At 39.6% G+C, this 19,800-nt stretch overlaps 1 protein-coding gene across 7 annotated transcripts in view; it reads left to right on the top strand.

Moving 5' to 3' along the window:
* The window catches only part of GRIP1 (glutamate receptor interacting protein 1), a 647,688-nt gene that overhangs the window by 358,416 nt on the left and 269,472 nt on the right, over nucleotides 1–19,800 (top strand). The gene's annotated exons all lie outside the window — the stretch shown is intronic.

The following is a 19,800-nucleotide window of genomic DNA, read 5'->3' as shown; positions in this document are numbered from 1 at the left end:
GTTAATATTTTAATAAACTTTTTTATTACTATTACATTTTTTTATTTTTTAGTCCCCATAGTGTACTTAAAGGGGGTGTCCACTACTTGGACAACCCTTTCTTGATCTAAATGTTTGGCCCCCATAACATAAGAAAAGTTTATACTCCCCTCCCGTGCTGGCACCGTTCCCGTGGTGTCGGCACTCGCTCTACCCGGGACTCCCGTGCTGTTGTTGTGACATGTGACGCCAGCGCCCAATCAGCACTGGCGTCCCTGTCCGCGCCTTTGAACAAATCGAACATGAAGAAGTGGTCCAGGCTGCGGCTGCTCTCTGACTTCCCTTCATGTTCAATTCGACAGGAGGCAGAACTTGGATAACGCCTCGTAAATACTGCCGTGCGAAACTGGTACGGCACCTGCCCTGTTTGGAGCACAGGATTGCCGACTATCCTGAAATTCTTGAACAGTCAGTAATTACCCCATCTGTGACAAAAAAAAATTTAATGCATCTGGGAATTTTTTTAGTCTGGAGAAATTTGTACAGATTATGATGTCTGTAATTATCATTTTACAGTTCGTAGTTTTTGCTGCTAATATCTTCATATCAGAATTATGGACTATAGACATAATCTTTTTGATTTCCTATGGTTTTTCAATGAGTCTGCCCATGATTTTTTGTAAGCTGTTAAGAAAAAAGTCAAGTTGGCAACCCTTTTGAAGCGGGCTCAGCTCAATACCCCCGTGGCTGGTCTATGGTGTATTAGTACATCATGTAGCAGGGAAGTAATAAGGAGAATCTTTTAGCTGTTTTCAACCTGTAAAATTGCTGACCACACAGGGCTTAAGCAATTTTCAAGGGTCAAAACTACTGAAAATTGGGCAATGTTTAATTTATCCTGCAGTATCCTCCTTTTCTCAGGGTCTTGCCTCCATGAGCTTTATGAAACCTTCTCAGAACCTTATTTGCTAAGGAAGATTTGTCACAAACTTTGCACAGTATTTCTCTTGATTTACTTATGTGTAAATGACAGCTCACCTATACATTGGCATATTTGCTCTGGAACTCAATGTGACATCATACAATACCCTATTGGGAGCCATATTAAAGAATTATTGGTCCGATTCATTGCTGTTCTCCAGTTTTCTGTAGCAATTTGCTCCTTTTCCGTGGCTTTAGTATTTACGCCTTATTCGCTATATGTTTTGTGCCACTTTTTATTTTTTAAAAAGGTTTTGATTTTTCGTTGACATCTTTGCTTATCCAAATGTGTAGGCAGACTCCTGAAATGTGACCATTACCAAATTTCTTATTTATTTGGGCACATCTAACTCCATCCTTCCTTGGAATAAGGTTTCAGGTGGAGTTTTAGACAAACTTTATAAAGAATTTGTGACTTTTGGTGCTGAAAAGTCACACAAATTGGTTAAAGACAAAAAGAGCCTTTGTGATCTTGCACTTTATTGATGATCCGTTTGGCTATTTTGAAGAAATAGACAGAAAAATACGTCAGCGAATACAACAAGAGTTAAGTTCTGCATTTTCTCTGTTAGGCCACGTGAACATGTTGAGTATTTGTTGAGTTTTTTACTTCAGTATTTGTAAGACGAAACGAGGAGTCAGTGAAAAAATGTAGAAATGGTGACGTGTTTCTATTATACTTTTCCTCTGATTGTTCCACTCCTGGTTTTGGCTTATAAATACTGAGGTAAAAAACTGATCAAGTAGTGAACGTGTGCACGTGGCCTCAGATTCTGAAAACCTCTGAATGCCTTCATATGAAATCAGAAGCATATAGAGGTACAGTAAGGAGCTATACATTTCTACTGACACCATATTGTATTGTGGCCCATTGCTGCTCTGAGGTTGTAATACATTCATTAAACAGCTGTGTGCATGAGGCCTAGCAGCAAAAATAAAAGAATCATCTAGCAAGAAGTAATAGTATTGTAGTTAGTAAGTACCCTAACCATACAGTAGTTTTGTTTTTTTGTTGCTTTGCTAGAACAGCTGTGAATCTAGGAGGACTCGGGTGCGCGTCAGGGCCTGTAATGCCCTGCTCTCCCCTGCTTCATGTCAATAACGATGTCATTTGCATAGTTTGCCTTTGCTTCGCAGAGCGAGCGGTTCTTATTTTCTCGCTGTTTATAAAAACACCCACGCTGTCCTGTTTTCATTCTCTAGTATATTAATGAACTTGTCAGTTTGTGAAAAGGTGAGTTGAAAAGCAAATCTGGTTAAATAATGTTGTAGTGATTCAATATTGTGCTAGCAAAATCTGAAAGGCTTCTGAAGACATTATAGTCACGTTGTCCTCGTTACTCTTTGGCTATGTTCACACATGTTGGGTTTTACAGCCTATTTTGCAGCAGATTTTTATGCAAATTTTTAGCTGCGTTTTGCAGTACCAGCAAAGTCTATGAGAAACCAGAATTCTCTGTTCACACATCACGTTTTTTTGTTGTTGGGTATTTTGTGCCTTTTTGGGTTTTTGGAAAATAGAGCATGTCACTTCTTTCAGCGTTTTTTCAGCGTTATTCACCCATTGGAAGTAATGGGCAGTGAAAAAACGCTGAAAAAACTATGATGTGTGAACATAGCTAGCCACATGGAATGGAAAGAATAGTCCTATTGAATAAGTCATAAAACCTTTATGGGGCATTCCAGTATTTGTGTAATTTGTATAAGGAATGGAAAATTGTGCACTTTTTAATATATACACGTATTGATAAATTTGCTTGCATATCATCTTTATGCAAAAACCTGAATCTTAAAAAAAAAATGTTGAAAATACTTTGCTCAAATTAATCCTATACAGAACAACTAAATAAATCTAAACCTGGTCCCTTGACCATTACTTTTACTCACTTATCCCATAGCTGTGTCCTGTGTTGACCCAGGTCATGTATGTCAAGTAACCAAGTTGCTACCCGAATGCCATTTTTTTCTTTTCTTTTTCTCACCTTGCAATACTCATAATATTTTTTTTTAATTTTCTGTCATTATAGACGTATAAGAACTAGTTATTTTGTGGGAGATGATTTTTTTTTCTGTCCCCCTTTAATTTGCCATATAATCTATGGCTTGGTAGGAGGAGATATCACAAGAAGCAGGAGTTTAGATCTAAGGGGTAAGTACATAGCACAAGGGTATAAGGTGTTTTACTGTTCTTTCATTCCATAAAAAATTATTTTGCAAATGGAAGTATGTATTTGTTAATTAATGTAACCTATTGGCTTAACTATTTTATGTTGGATCTTGTTTTGTGATACTTTGTTATTTGGAAAAAGTCTTTTGTTGATTTGGTCTTGCTTTTAAAGGGAATCTGTCAGTAGGATCAATCCTTTTAAGCTGTCTATATGGGCATGTATGTCATATAAAGTTGAATAAAATGATACCTTGATATCTGTGATCTGATATTTTGTTTCAGAGAAATCCATATCTTTATTAATATGTAAATTATCTGTTAAGATCTGTGGATTGGACACATAGCTCCCTGAAAATTTGCCACTAGAGCTTATATTAAGTAAAAGGGGTAGTTACCGGTGTGAGACATGTAATGTCTGACAATCTGCTCTCCTTATCTATATGTCTCACACTGATAATGCCTCATTTCATTTAACCCTCAACTGGTGAGGTGGGGTTTGCCACATCCCATGGAATTTTTGTTCGGCTGCCATTCATTGAAAAATGCTGGTATGAGGATACGTGTCTCACTAGCTTCCATCCATTTATGGGTATCAAAAATTTGTTATACTCATGTGTAATCAATCGCCAATAAGAAAACGATTAAAACAAACGTGATCTTTGCATTTCCTGTAAAAATAAGAGATTTCTAAACACTGGGGTATAGGAAACCCCACATCACCAGTTGCGTGACAAAAACCCCACCTCACCAGTTGAGGGTTAAAATAAGCTCTGGAGGCAAGCTCTTGAGGAGATCTAGGTCAGGCCCTTAGATCTTAACTGCTCATTTATGTATTATGAAAAATATGGATTTCTCTGGAATAAAAATCAGATCGCAGATATCAAGGTGTCATTTCATTCAACTTCTTATAACCTGAATGCCCATATAGACTGCTGAGTAGGGTTGATTCTTTTAAATTAATTTTGTAGATGTCTTCTGTGCCCCTTGCTTATCTGAAAACCCCTGTAGATAAACTGTTTATGTATGGGTTCTGTGTTATAAATCCTTTGCTGGCATTTTTAAATTACATCAGTCCACATTATCCTGGACCCTGGACTCCAATATATCCTTGCATATTCCATTTTTGACACCATGGAATATGCTCATCAAAATCCCCTGATATATATTCTATATTTTCTTAGAACTCTTCCACAAGCTGCACATGCTAAATCCAGTAATTGATGATTAGTCAGAGACTGGAAAGCTTGCAGGACGGAAGAACTTGAAAGCTGTCTATGTACCAAAGGAACAGGCTGTGCAGGTGCTAATCTTCTAAATCACATCTTTGACAGTTTGATGGCTAATAACTTTCTTGCAGAGAGCCAGTTTCAATGATCTTGATATTGATGGATGAGCTGTTGGAGTCTTGGATATCAAGCAACAGCAAGATTGCTATTAGAGGGCAAAGAGACAATAAAACCTGCTTCATGTTCTGTAGCAAAGATGTCAAAATTTATTAGAAATGTAAGAATAAACAGTTCACAAGTACTTCCTGAAATGTTCACGTCTCCACCCCAGAACATTTGGTGATTTATGTTGGTATATGTTTATCGATCCGTTTAAGGGCTCAGTCAGACTGCCGAATAAATCGGACCAAGATCGGATCGCAGTACACGGACTGGCTGGCAGCTATCCTGACCCGAGCGTGACCACTGCATAGAAATACATGCAGCTTTCATGTTCTTGTCGAGAGAGACGTCGGCCAGTCCGTGCATTGCGATCCGATCTCGGTCCGATTTATATGGCTGTGTGACCACACCCTGAGGCTTCATTCACATCTGCATTGCTGCCACCATCACAGATTCCACTTGAAATATTGGACAAAATAGTGCAATATGCTGTGCCATTTATGTCTTGTCAAATGCTTGACACCATGTCAGAGATCTAATGGAACCAATTATCTACAAAGGGTGTGATGGATCCGACACTGGTGTTAAATTCCTTATTCCACTCCTATGGCATCACAGAGTAATGGATTTACCATTCTCACCTAGCTTAGATGCCAACGTTGTTTTAGTAACTACAATATGGCTCCAAACAATATCAGAGGCCATCTCCTTCTTTAGCACCATCCTTATCTATAGACTAGATGAGCAACTTGTGGATCAATTCTGGTGACATAATTTTTTGAAAGCTCATTGTGAACTATACTGGAAAAGTTAAGAGTATGTCACATATCTTTACTTCTGATAACCGTAAACCTTTATTTTACAAGTATCAAAGTCATGATCATAGACATTGGTATACTTTATGGCTCATTGTTGATGATCTAATACCCCTCTCTACCCCTACCCTCTTCCAAATCTTCAGTAATCCTGCACTAACCTAGAATGGATGCATTTAGTGAGCAGTCACACTGCAAATGAAAATTTTTGTATACCTTTAACATTTGATCAACACCTATTTCTATTTCTGCACATAACCTATTGTCTTGAAATCTCTATTAGAGAAGCTATATCTTAATATTGATTTGTGGCTTAGTGATGCTGCACTGATATTTAAAGAATGGATGAGACAGTTGTATTCTGCTGAAAATCACTTTCGTCAATAAAATGTTGATGTAGGTAACACTTATGCTCTGTCACATGCCATTTATTTTTGACATTTTCGTAAATTATAACCATTAGTATTTGAACTTTATGCATTTTTAGCAATATATTATATAAGGTGATGAATGTTAAAACTGCAATACTTTATTGGTATGGATTGAAACCTTAAATTGCACTTCATGAGAATAGAAAATATAAAAAATCAGAGGGTAGAGCAGTCCTATAGCACTATTTTTTTAGGGGTCCATTAGATTTAAGATTATTTCTTAGTGGTACAGCATTATTTCATACAGCATTGATGATAGAGACAGACATGCGAATGCAGGCTTGGACTGGCCCACAGGAGAACAGGAGAATCTTCCGGTGGACCCCTGTGTAAGAGTGGGCCACCATCCTCTTATATGAGCAGTACTTGGCACAATATACTTGAATCACGATGTACAGACAAAGGCAGCATCTTATTCATTTAACAATCTACCCAGTTGATTGTTATATACATTTGTGATTGAGGATAATGTCACTTTTGCATGTAGCTGAAAGGTGGGGCCCTGGAGTTGGTTACTGGTGGGCCCTTGGCACCCCAGTCTGACACTGCGTGCATGTTGCATTCATGGAGGATATGTAGAAGTTTGCAGCCTTTATTTGTAATTTGCCCGCAGTGCAAAGGGACTGACTGTGCAGCAAAATTTCTTGTGCCTTAACTTTGCTAATCTGTACTTTTGACATGTTGGATCAGTGAATTGTATTCTCTGAACCATGACTGTATAAACAAATCAGTATATCTAATCTTGATGTTTATATGATAGTGCCTGTCCTGAGCAGCAGGATTACCAAGGAACATTTTTTAATGATTTTTTCAGTACTTGATAGAAACCCATATTGTCTAAACTTATTTACTAAAATCTTTGAGAATACCATCATGTTTTTGAAACCTAAAAATCAGAGTCCTCAGGGTCATATTGTCATTGCAGTCCACTGCAAGGAGCTTGCTACAAACAACGTAATGCAATCGGATCACGAACACCCTTTTGCATTCAGAAATAGGATACCAAGTGGATGTTACATTAGAGCTTTAAAGCGCACCTGTCAGCAGGATTGTGCTCAGTAAACCACATACACTGTCGGGTGGGCGCCGTTACACTGAGTAATAAGATACCTTTGTTGATGAAATCCGTCCTGTGGTTCTTTTTTTAATCTTTATTTTCATTTCTGAGATAATGAGATTCTGGTGCTTCAGGGCGGCCTTTGGGGAGGGACTTTATCTTGTGATCTGCTTGTTTATTCAGCTGTATGGCTTCTGACAGGTCACTGTGCTTTCAAGTGACCTGCCTACTATTTTACTTACTGCATGTACTGCATTTACATGTAGCAAAATGGCCCCAGCCACCCATACATGCGCAGTAGCATATCTTGTTTGCCGAGAGATGCTACTGCGCAAGCGCGGCCGGCGGTGCCATATTGCTGCTGGCAAATTTCTCTTCCAACAAAATAGTGGTGCTTGCGCAGTAGCATCTATCGGTAAGCGATGGATACTACTGCACGGGCACTATTTTGCTGTAGGAAAAAAAATTTCCTGCAGCAACATAGCGTCACCGGCCGCGCTTGCGCAGTAGCATCTCTCAGCAAGCAAGAGATGCTACTGCACATGTGCGGGCAGCGGGTCCATTTTGCTACATATAAACTTCTTGATTTTTAGCATGATTACACAGGCAGTATTTAAAATAGCAGGCAGGTCACTCAAGGCACAGTGATCTACCAGAAGCCATACAGCTGAATACATAAGCAGACAACCAGATAAAGCCACTCCCCAAAAGCTGCCCCGGGGCACAAGCATATCATTATCCCAGAAATGAAAATAAAGATTAAAAAATAACCACTGGATGGATTTCATCAACAAAGGTATCATTTTAATCAGTGTAACGCGCCCACCTGACAGTGTATGTGGTTTACTAAGCACAATCCTGCTGACAGGTACGCTTTAACACCACAATGGACTTTATTAAGAATTCATTTTTGAGCCCGTTACCAGAAGGCCATAAAGCTTATTAGAAAAACTCATATAAAATCTCCCCTAAAGATCTTCAGGCTAAGATATTGGATACATAACTGGAACATATGGTGTGAAACACGGGGATCCTAAAAGCTGCTAAGAATATTGCTGATGGCATAATAAAAGCTCCATCAATCACTTATAGAAGAGGTAAAAATTGAAAGGATTACTACACAGTTGTCTCTAATATCCAAGTTTTATACCTGGCATGTTTAAAAAACCTCATATTATATTTCAATGTGTGGCAACTTTTCAAAGCTTTCATGTCAGAATTCTGGTTTCAAAATTTTGATGAATCAGGCCCATATTCTTCATTCACTGTTCATCCATTGGAGTGGAATATCCTACAACTTTTATCTGGCCATGTTATTGTAGGCAAGGCGGTTAGACGGTGTCATTGGCAGTTTTAGAGATCGTGTATGTGATGTGAAAAATAAAAGGACCATCACAATAGGAAAACATATATGAGAAAGCCATAAGAAATGTTCACAGTATTATACTCCAGTCATTTGAAATTGTGAAGTCACCTAAAAGGAGGTGAAACTGGGACAACCTTACCTAGAGCATACATATCATTAGACACTTTAGTTGCAGACTAGTGTTGAGCGAATGTGCTTGGATAACATGCTATCCAAGCATGCTCGGGTGTTATCCGAGTACCTTTGGCGTGTTCTGCTAATATGTTTGACTCCTTGCAGCTGCCTGTTTTGCGGCAGTAGACAGATGCAGCACATGCGGGGATTGCCTGTTTGTTAGCCAATCACTGCATGTGTTGCGACTGTCTGCTGCCGCAAAACATCCAGCCGCAGGGACTCAAACATATTAGCAAAGCACGCTGAAGATACTCGGATAATACCCGAGCATGCTAGGATAGCATGTTATCCAAGCACATTCACTCAACACTATTGCAGATGCTTTAACTGCCTGGAGCAAATTACTATATTTCATATACAGCCTTATTAGAGAACATCTAAGCTGAGGCAGTTATTGATATAATGACCTATAAGATGATAATATACTGTTGTTCTTACACCACGAGAATATTCCTTGTACCAATATATTGACAAATATATTTAGATTTACTATATTTCATTGTTGCTATTTTGCCAGTAGCAATAAACTTCCAACAAGGCCGATATATTGTAACATCTAAACTATTAATCCAAGGAAATTCTGGAAATTGAAGCCGAGAAACGTTTTCTCTGTTGTCTCTGTTGATTAGAGATGATTGTATGAAGGTATTTAGTAACAAATGAACGAGTTCAAGCAAACCATAAGGAGTGAACTGAGTAGGATGATGTGTTATGTAATACATTCCAATTCTTTGATATCTCTGTTTGTCATACCTATCTCTCAGTGGAGGAAAATGAAGAAATAATGAAGATAAACACAAATACACTGACTCTAGTTTCATTTGTGTTATAATAAGGCATTGGAGACATAATAAGTTGTAGAAAACTGCTGAACAATTGGGGGAAGTGGGTCTTGACTGCATTTTATGGCCTACCAGCAATCTACTTTTGTGCCCTTAAGCCAACCTACATCCAACCTCATCAGATCAACCTAGATCATCGTAGCCAATATTGTAATTTTTTTCAGTAATTTCTTGTGAAGCCAGGATAGTGTAACAAGTCCATATGGAAATTAAAGTAGCATCCAATTCAAGGCCCACAGCAGAGTTGTAAGCCAATGTAGTATCATTAGAGATGCTTAAAGATGTGGATAGTGGTACAATTAAGACTGTAAGGAGGAGCCCACCTTTATTTATACTTAAAGTGGTTATTGGAACTTTTATTAGTTTTTTTGCTCTGGGGCTCATAACTAATAGGCAGATGTTGCTAACTACCTGCCATGTTCTGCCCTGCGCTGATCTCTGCAGCTCAAAGCGGTCATGGACCACACCTGCCATCAAGTCTGCGGCTTCTGGTGACGTCATGTTGACAGAGCAGTGACTTCTCTTACGCTCTGATGTGTTGAGGGGGTGTCTCTGCCAATGTCATGCTGATTGACAGCCGGCTCCCCGCAGTTAGGCTGTCAATCAGCATGACGTCTACAGTGATGCCCCACCGACAGAGCAGACTGAAAAAGGAAGAGCTGCTCTCTTGATGTCTAGTGATTTGAAGCAGCAGAATCACCAGGTAAGCCTGCAGAGATGGTCCCGGACAGAACAGGCAGGTAGTTAGCAACTACAGGCCTGTTACATCTAAGCCCTTTGCATAAAAATAGTCATTGGTAACCCCTTTAATGTCTGCACTATTTCCATGTTATAAATCAATGGATCCAAAATAAATATAGTCATAACCAAACCATCAGATCAAAAAATGAGACCCCAAAACCAAAAGGCATGGTGGGGTAATCAAAACCATGACCACTACAATTAATATTAAAAATGTTTATTAAATAACAATATTAACCATATTAAAATACAAAAAGCAAGGTACCTCAGTTGTGAGGGACAACCTATAGCAATGCCCTGTAAATAATTGTGACTCCAGAGGTCAAAATTCAACTATATATGTCTTAATAGGAAAAATACATATATTTATAGATAATAGCTCAAGTGGCTACATATATTTATAGATAATAGCTCAAGTGGCATAAATAAACAAGATACCAATCCAATAATTATATAAAACCTAAATTGACACTCACAGTAATCATGTAATACATAAGGTGATGGCTACTATGAGATCCACAGACTGAATGGAATAAAGTGCAAAATGCAAACAGTACCCAATATAGGATTAAATATATCTCAAAGTCATATGAAATTGGTACAGCCAGAAACGCTGGACCTAATTTAAGTGCAGCACTCTATCAATCTGTTATCTATGGATACCCATAAAATAGCAATAAGTTACCTGTAGTAACAGTAGAGCTCTGAGTAGGGCATGCACGCATCACTCAACCCCGACGTGCGTTTCGTAAACACTTCCTCAGGGAGCGACTATTTCCATGTTGCTGTTTTTAATGCCAGTGATGCTGCAGTACTGAAATGTACCATTTTTAGCATTGTAGACCCCCTGAAGAATTTGACTGTTGAAATGCATCAGGTCACTATGACCATTGGTTAACGGCGAGGAGAACATTCTGTAACCACCATCTTGGGCAAAAACAGAGCTTGAAATTATCTTAGTTTATATTTTGCATACTTCTGCTTTGTGCCAGAGTTTATTATTAGTATGTTTTTTTGTGTTTTTCATAAGTCTGATATTTTACAGTTTTCTGTTTTATAATTGACTTCATAATATTTTTTACTTATATTTTTGTGAAACTTAGAAGTATCTTATTTGCAACTTTTACATACTTTTGCATCAACAGGCAAATAGAATATTCCTGACACTTAGCTTAATGTCTTAACCGTTCATGGCATTTAACCTCTCGTGTATATGCAGACTTCGGTTTGGCATATGGCTTCCAGTAGCTGAGGCTGATAACTAATTTATAGCAGAGGCCCTTGAAATATGTATGCTTTAATTCATGCTAACTGTGACCTTTGTGTCTGACAGTGCATCTATTATCATTATGACTACATTAGTGCTAGAAGTGCAGGTATAGAAATACTGTGGTTTTAAAATTGTCTTTGTAATTTTAATCACTGTCTGGAGAATAAGAAGTTAAAACACTATATCCACAAGATTTCCTAATTTTATGTAAGACTATGTGCAACGGGAGGTTTTTTTTAGGAGATTTTGGTGCAAAAACTGAGCGGAAACTCTCCAAATCCTCTTCAAAAGTTTGCAGTTTCCACTCCGCAAGAAACTCTGTGCACACACAACCTAAGGCATTAGAAAAACTAGAGGCATTTTTAGTTTCTTAAAGATGCCTGGCCAAAATGTCAAACATTTCTTGCTTCCTTGAGTTATAGCCATTAGTTAGATTACGTATGGTATCAATTGTTTAGAAGGAAAAAATTGTTTCCGTAAGTTTTCTACACACGTTTTGACTCATTTAATCGTCCACTGTGTCTTTCTGTTTATTGGAGTTTATACAGTAGGTAACCAGCTATTGATTAAACAGTAAAATATACAGAGATGAAGAAAATTCTTTCCAACTAGTTCAGAACTTGCAGCAATGAACAGTGTTTGATGCACAGAGCAGAGAAACTTCCAAAGCATCAAACAATGAAGTACTGCTGAGAAGGTTGACTAGCTTCATTTCTGCAGGGTCACTGACTTCACTATCAATTTACAATCTTTTAGACTTTTTCCTGTTTGTCAATGATGATATGTGTAAAAGCGGTTATCCAAACTCTATGGGGTTTATGTTTAGCTCTCTTAAGAATAAATGATTTTTCTTACTTTTAAATAAACTCTCTTCTTATGGCACCCGTTGACCTTGGCACAATTGACAGACTCCCTTTAATTAATATGGTGGGCAAATAAAAAAAAAAACCTTTACTCATAGTACAGAGGACAGAGCATCAGCTCATTCGAAATGCTGTTGTTGCAAATAGCTATTTAAATGGGTCCTTTCTTAAACTGTGCACCTCAGAAAGAGTTTTAATCCAGGATCCTAATTTCCACGTGAAGTAATTCTATCATTTCTGTTTGCTCTTTCTGGCCTCCTCCCGAGATCGCTTGTAGATGAGGTCTTGGTTCCTAGGGTCAGCCCTGCCTGAGATGCGGAGCATCGCAATTTAATGGAAGAAGCCATCTCATTACAAGAACTTTTCTAGGCCATCAAATCTGGCACACCATCCAAGGCTCCAGGACTTAATGTGTTGCCTAGTCAATGCTACAAAAAAATAGCTTTTTAACCCAGCAACTAGTCTCTTCTTTAATCACTTGTGCTCTGATGGACAGTTGAGGCCCTTCTCTAATCTTGTCTACTTTAATAATACGCAGATCTGATAATTTTATCGGCCAAAGAGATTTTTATCAGCTCATTTCATTGATAATAATCTTAAAATCCTTAACAAAATATTGGCTACTCATTTTAATTCCATGGGGGGACCCTGGAGGTCCCTTCCAACTTTAATCTATGATTCTATGATAAATATATTCATCCCAATCAGATGGGATTTATACCTCATAAACAAGCTGCGGCCAATTTTCGGCCAGTTTTTAATGCTATCTACCTTCCAAAGTCGGATTGGGATGGTGTTTTGCTAGACAGGGCAGAGTTTTAAATATGAATCTACTAAAGGCCTTTCTCATGGTTGTATTTGCGGAGTGTTTTAGAACTCATAGTTTTTAGCCCTGTATTTTTCAAAATTCTCCACTCTCTTAACTCTGATCTTCTAGCTAGGGTCTGCATTTGCGCATTTGAGTTTGATCTTTTGCAGTGTGCAAAGTGTGTACAAGCTAATCTTATCCATAAGGATCCCAACATTTGGGGCATAGTCAGTGATGCAAAGGAACACAAATGTGCATTGTTTGCTTGCAATGTCCTCTTTTTTGTTACCTCATTGCTCACTTTTTTACCTAACATCTTTAGGATCTTTGATATTTTTGGTTTACTTCTTGGGCTGAAAGTATACAATACCAAATCTGAAGACTTTAACATCATCTTCCCTATCCCAACTGTCAAACTACTTTACGTTAATTTTGAGTTAAGTGGGCCTCTTTGCTTCTTCCATATTTGGGGGGTCCACGTTTCTCTTTTCACGGATTTGGCTTATAAAGTCAATTACCCTCCCATCATTAATGGGTCACATACCAAATTCCCTGATTGGGTAGGATTCATCCAATAAAAATGACCCTCTTGTCTTGTGAGGACCCTCCCCACCCAGGTCCCTAAAAGAGACCTTTTCCTCTTTCAGTCTCAACTAGTTACATTTGTCTCACAGGGTAAAATGAAGAGGATTCCCTAATCTTCTTTGATTGCCCAAAACCCTGAGGTGGTTGGTAAGTACTACACCTAGTAAAATATCACGCGGCTCATTTGGCCCAACTGAGTTCAATTTGTGCTATGCCACTCTGGGTTTCAATGGAGACTAAAGCTCTCCCTGATTTTAAATTTTAAAATGTTCCTTTTGGCCTTCTATATTATCAACTATTTATTTAAATCCCTTACTTAGCATCATTCATTTCCACACTACTTTGCAGACATATTCATCACTGTCCCCACTGGAGGTCACCATCTAAATTCCCTATTAGTATGTCTTTGTAGTTTGGGAGTAAAACCGGAGAACCTGGAAGAAATCCATGCAAACACGGGAAGAACATACAAACTCCTTACAGATGTCTATAGGATTTCAACCCAGGACCCCAGCTCTTCAAGGCCACAGTTCTAATTACTGAGCCACTGTGCTGCCCCTGGGAATAACCCCTGTTATCCCATTCCCTTGACTTTGGGATTGCATATCAAAAAGATATCACTTACATTTTTGCCATACTCCTCGAGCTCCGATAATAATCCAGACTTGACTTCTGGTTGGGAGCTGGGGAAGTTCCTCTGGTATACAAATAAGGGCCTATTATTATTGTAGTATTGTAGATTTTGCCGATTGGTCAGGTATAATATCCCAGGAATTTCTCTCCTGTATTTTTATGGTGTGCCCTCTTCCGAAAGTATGAAGATCTAAATGTAAATTCCATTTTTGGGCATAGAAGTTTTAATAACCCTGCCTGACCTGGAAATATATCCAGTCTATATAAATCTGCTCTGCTGGAAGGAGGATCTGAGAATCTTTATTGGCAAAATATGGCTCCATAGAAGCTTTCTATTAATACAGCTTTGTCGGAACTTGGGTATAAACACCTCATGAGATGGTATTTGACACTTCAGAGGCTTGCACAGATTTTCCAGGATTCTTCCCTCTTTGATGGGCCTATCAGTCAGCTGTTTACCCTGTGGAGTTGGAGACTGGTGGTTTACTCTCTAAATTTCCTCTCTTGCTAGCCAGACCTTTCTTCTCCTCCTCTCTTTTCTTCCTTTAACTCTCTTCTCTATCCTGATCCTTTTGTATTATTGTCTAGTGACTTTCTACGCCCTGATTCATGGGTGAGTGGGACATAGGAGCTACTGATGTTGAGTAAACGGAGTGTCACGGAATTGTTGGTCTCATCCTATCATATGTTATTAAATTCTAGTAAGTCATCATATTCTAGTAGACATGGCAAAGTCTAATTTTAGGGCGTCAACTTAGTTTCTTGTTATTTTATTGCCATTCTGATTTGAGAAATACATATAATATACATATTTTTTTTTATTTATCTTCACTTGTCTCTATGTAATTTATTATTTATTATTCCTTGAGGTCTTATGTCCTCATTTCATGTATTTCTGCTTTTTATTGTATAATGGTTCAATAAACACTATGATATATAAATGTAACTATACGACACTTTGTAATGAATCTTTATTACTTATTTTATCTCTTTACGTTTCACTCCTGGGTATATTTTCTAGTGGCAAATTGGTTAATTATAGAAATATATCGATTCTGACTACAGTCAGTCTTCTGTAGTCAGATTCAGGAGAATCTTGCATTAGGTTTCTCAGCCCTGTTCACTCTAGTGATAGATCCTGCAGCAGCAACCAGTCTTAGATGTCACTCAGTAGGCAGCGGGAATGAAAAAGAATTCCAGCTGCTGGGTAAGAGGGGACTAAGGAGACAACCCAGACTGTTGGGGGAGGGGATGTTAGAAAGAAGTGTGTAGAAAATGATCTTACACTGCAGGACAAGGCAATTATTTGCGACACATATCGCTAAAACTGGAAACCCACTGCGCTGTATATTTGATGGTTTGTTTTTGTTTTTTTTAAAAAAAACAAGTCATTCCTAAAAGGGAGTATTTAAAAGAACATAAAAACATCAAAATTGCAAAAAAAAGTAAAATAATGGTTACTATGGGTTATTGTCGAGCTGATGTGGTGGCAATAACTCTGTCAAATTGTAGAACATGTTGGTGCAGTATATTGCTGGTCCTACACAGCAAGCATAACATATTGCTTCTTAATGCTCTTTTAGTTCAGCATTGATGGCTTTTAGACCATCTGAAGAGTTGGGAATGGGTTCTATCGGTCGGCCCGCAGTAGCTAATATCAGTTAACTCTGTCAAGTCAAACTTTTTGCCTCCTGTGAGACTGTGTAAACCATCAAGCTTGTTGCTTCATGTAAAACTGTGGTATCAATCTATGTGCAACTGCTTCTTTCTGCCATTGGAGAGATGCTTTGTCATTAAGGTCTACCACATCATATTTATCATCCTAGCTTATAACCCCTCCACCCAATCCGATGTGACCCCCTTACGGGTGAGTCATTTTAACTCCTTACCATAACATCCTCTATATCAGGGGTCCTCAACCTGTCGCTCGGGAGCCACATGTCGCTTGCGGGCCCATGATGTATGTTATGTAGAGAAGGTCTCCAGATGGTGACTTTTATGAATAGCCCCAAACAGAAGGGCAGATCTGGATGTGCATATAGTGGCGGGGGATAAGTGAAATATGGTTAGCTGGAGATAGGCTGATACTATTAGATAGATAGAGGGATGTTCAAGCTGGATGGGATAGTGTGGTGGGAGTGCTTCGTCTGAGAATTACGAATGGGGGTAAAGTGGGAACACTTGGATATAAGTATACTGCCTATAAGGAAGGTGTTTTGGTTGGGTAGTTTTGGCTGTAATCATACTGGTAATCAGGGCTCTCGGAGACACTATGGTAGGGGAAGGTGGTTCACGCTGGATGTGGCTTACGACCATCTCTCAGAACTAAATGTGGCTCTCAGGGTAATAAAAGTTGAGGACCACTGGATTTTTTCCAAAGGAAAGATCTAAATATTGCATTGGCACAATCTTCCATTATGTTATGTGTATGCTGTTATTGTATGCAGAACTATTTTTGCCATCAAAATGACTGACACGATTGACTGGCTTGTGTTCCTGCAATTCCAGATACAAACAGGACCCAGACCATCCCAATATCAAACAGTCGAATTTTACAGTAGCATGCATTTTTAATTTCTCATAAGGAACTGGAGGTAAGCCTCTGGATCATAATGGGCTTTTTTTCATAGTACAGATGCACTGTATATATAGTCCTCTACTGTATACTTTGTAATGTGCAGGTTACAATTTATTGCTGCATGAAGTAACGTGTAAGTTAATTAGGTATGGATGGATTAGAGAATCTGTATTATTATGAGTAACCCAGGTAACAGCAATAGAGCTGTCCTATTACTTTCGAGGCTTTGACTGTAATGGCGAGTCTACAGCTGGGAGAATGCATTTATTCACACAGAGTGACTGCAGACTTATCGCTTTTGACCGGACAACCCCTTTAATAAAAACAAAATAAGATGCAGTGATCTTAAAGGGAACCTGTCATGTAAAAAAAAAACGGTATTCACTTGCAGATGTGTGGTTAATCTGCAGGTTAATAGCGTTTTGAAGCTGTCTGGCACTGAGAGCCCCACTGCCGGGAGGAGTGTACTTTATTCTTAATGCTGAGCCGGCTGTCAGTCGGTGTCGGGGCCACCGGTCACTATGTACAGAGCGATGATTGAAGCCGCGCCAGCTCACCCCTATAACTGAAAGCCCAAGGCTGCCAGGAGGAATAGAGTTCATTTCCTCCCGGCAGTGGTACTCTCAATGTGGGCACCGGGCAGATTAAACCCATATCTGCAGGTTAATAACGTTTTTTTTAAATTACAAGTTCACTTTAACCTTGGCTCCCTTGGGTCTGCTGCCCGTTTCTACCATGTGTCCTCTGCATGCTAGTTTTGGGTTGAAGGACATGGACAGCTTCCTTTGGCATTGGATAACAGTAAAATAGAACAGAGAACATGTCCCTCCATGTATTGTAATACTTGAAATATTCATGATTTAGCTGTTCAGAAGAGCATTCTGTCATGAAACCGTAAGTAGCACAAGACTGCTTGATGAACACAGAATATGAATTTCAAATGACAGCATAATACGGAATTAAATAATTCATTTTTCGCCGACGCAGTTGGAGATCTTAGAAGAATAGAGTTCAAGGTTTTTACTTGTAACATAAATGCAAAAAAAGTGTTTGTCAGTCCTTTTTTGGGGATGACATCCTTTTATTGATGTCAGGGCTTCTTACAACTTAGAAATGGAATTGGCTGTTTTTGAGATCTCTGACAATCTACACTCCCCAACATTGAAATTGCAACACCAAAAAGAAAAAGGTGTGGGTTTATGAAAATTACAGGATGGATAGACATGTTAATTATATGCAAGAAGAAATGTAAACAATTTTCTACACAACACCAGGCCACATGTTGCTTGTGTGTCACCCCAGGCCTGGATGCCACAAACCATAATCTGTGTCTGAGAGCAGGAGAGAGGTTCCCTGGTTAGGGACCATTAGCATGCAGCACCTCCTGTCCCAGGCCAGTAGGGGGAGCTGGCTGCCCTATAAAAGCTGGAACTCGGGCAGGGTTAGAGAGACCAGAACCCACTTCTGAAGTGTCCAGAAGGGTTCTCAGAGAAAAGGGACAGGTCAGCAGCAGCTGAGGAGTTCGTGAGGCAGAGGAGAGACTGTGAGCCAGGGACAGAGGCGACGAGAGCCGGTCCTGGCTGAGAGAATCACACAACCGGACATTGGGGTCCGAGGCTGTCAGGGTTATAAGCCCAACAGCAGAGAACCAACCCGCGAGGGATTTCAGGTCCCTTGGCCTAAGAAGCCTGGAGGCTCCGCCACACAGAGGGACCAGTACAGCGAGGAGAAAGCAAAAGGTACCCAAGGCCCGAGTCGCAAGCCATACAGGCGAGAAGTACACGGCCAGCTCAGGGACGTGGGCTATTACACCACGAAGAGGGGGATAGTCAGAAAGAGCATAGAGAGAACGGTAGGCCTACACACTCACCCTGACCAGTGGGGTTCCCCGAATGCTCTCAGACACCCAGGCCCATTCCTAACCTGTACTACTGTTGGGTCATTAATACCTACAATAAAGACCCTGAACTGTTTGAAGCGGACTCTGAACTCTTACTATTGCGGCCTGCACTATCATCCCCAGCATCCTCTTACACTGCCCTGAGGCTACACTCTTCCTGTGGGGAGTTATCGTATCCCTGTGCTGCACACTAACACCAGCCTCAGTGGTCTGCCCTGCAGTGGCGGTTATCCCTGACCGCAATCCATGGGTGGCGTAGTCGGACATTTAAAGCACTGATTGATAGACTGCCACAATTTGGTCTGACCACCCTGAGCCACGGGATCGGGTTGCCACTACTACCCCCAACATCGTACAGAAGCCCGGTTCCGGGTACCCCACGGCCCAGGGGGCGAGTCACTTGTGCTCATGTGAGCAACCTGCATTACCAAAACATGCTACAAAGGCCTGCAGCGTCTCCGGACCTATCTCCCATTGTCCACATCTGGGATGTCATTGGTCGGCAGTTGCAAAGGGAGCTGTCAGCAGCGGATCTTAATGATTTACGTGCCCAAGTGCATTCATGGTGCCAGAGCATTCCTCAGACAGCCATTAATAACCCCATAGATAGTATGCCAAGGAGTGTAACTGCGTACATTTCTGTGGGTGCTGCTCAAACTCCGATACTTAATAAATTGTGATGTTTTAAAAATTTTGCCTCCATTATTTCATCATTTGCATATCATTAACATGTCTATCCATCCTGTTATTTCCATAGTTCCATGACATTTCCTTCTTGGTGATGCAATTTCAAGGGGCTGAGAAATGGGAAATATGGAATTCATGTGGAAAATGATCACTTGCAGAACAGAATAAAACAAAAGAAAAGTGCACCATTTACTCTATTGGGTCCGTCTGGTTTCTGTTTTTGTCCGTTTTTTTAAATAGAACAAAAAGTGCAGCATGCTGTACAGTTTGTCCCGTTATAGTCAATGGGACTCTTATGCTGTAGTTCTACACCAGATCTATTTTCCACAAAAATTCTAATTCTTTGTTCACATCTTCATTTTGAGTTCTGATTTTCTATGCTGCTTTAGGAACAAAGTCTAATATGTATCTCTAGCTTTAGGGTATCTTAAACACTTAGGGCCCGATTCATCAAAGTGTTTATGCCAGAAAACTGGCATAAAACATTTTGAAAAGTCGCAACATGTTTGCAAATTGTGGCATTTTCTTACCAGTT

The sequence above is a fragment of the Phyllobates terribilis genome, unplaced genomic scaffold (assembly GCF_046119375.1).
Source record: "Phyllobates terribilis strain yellow unplaced genomic scaffold, ASM4611937v1 Scaffold_11__3_contigs__length_659146591, whole genome shotgun sequence".
Taxonomy (NCBI): domain Eukaryota; kingdom Metazoa; phylum Chordata; class Amphibia; order Anura; family Dendrobatidae; genus Phyllobates; species Phyllobates terribilis.
This window is presented reverse-complemented; position numbering and strand designations above follow the sequence as displayed.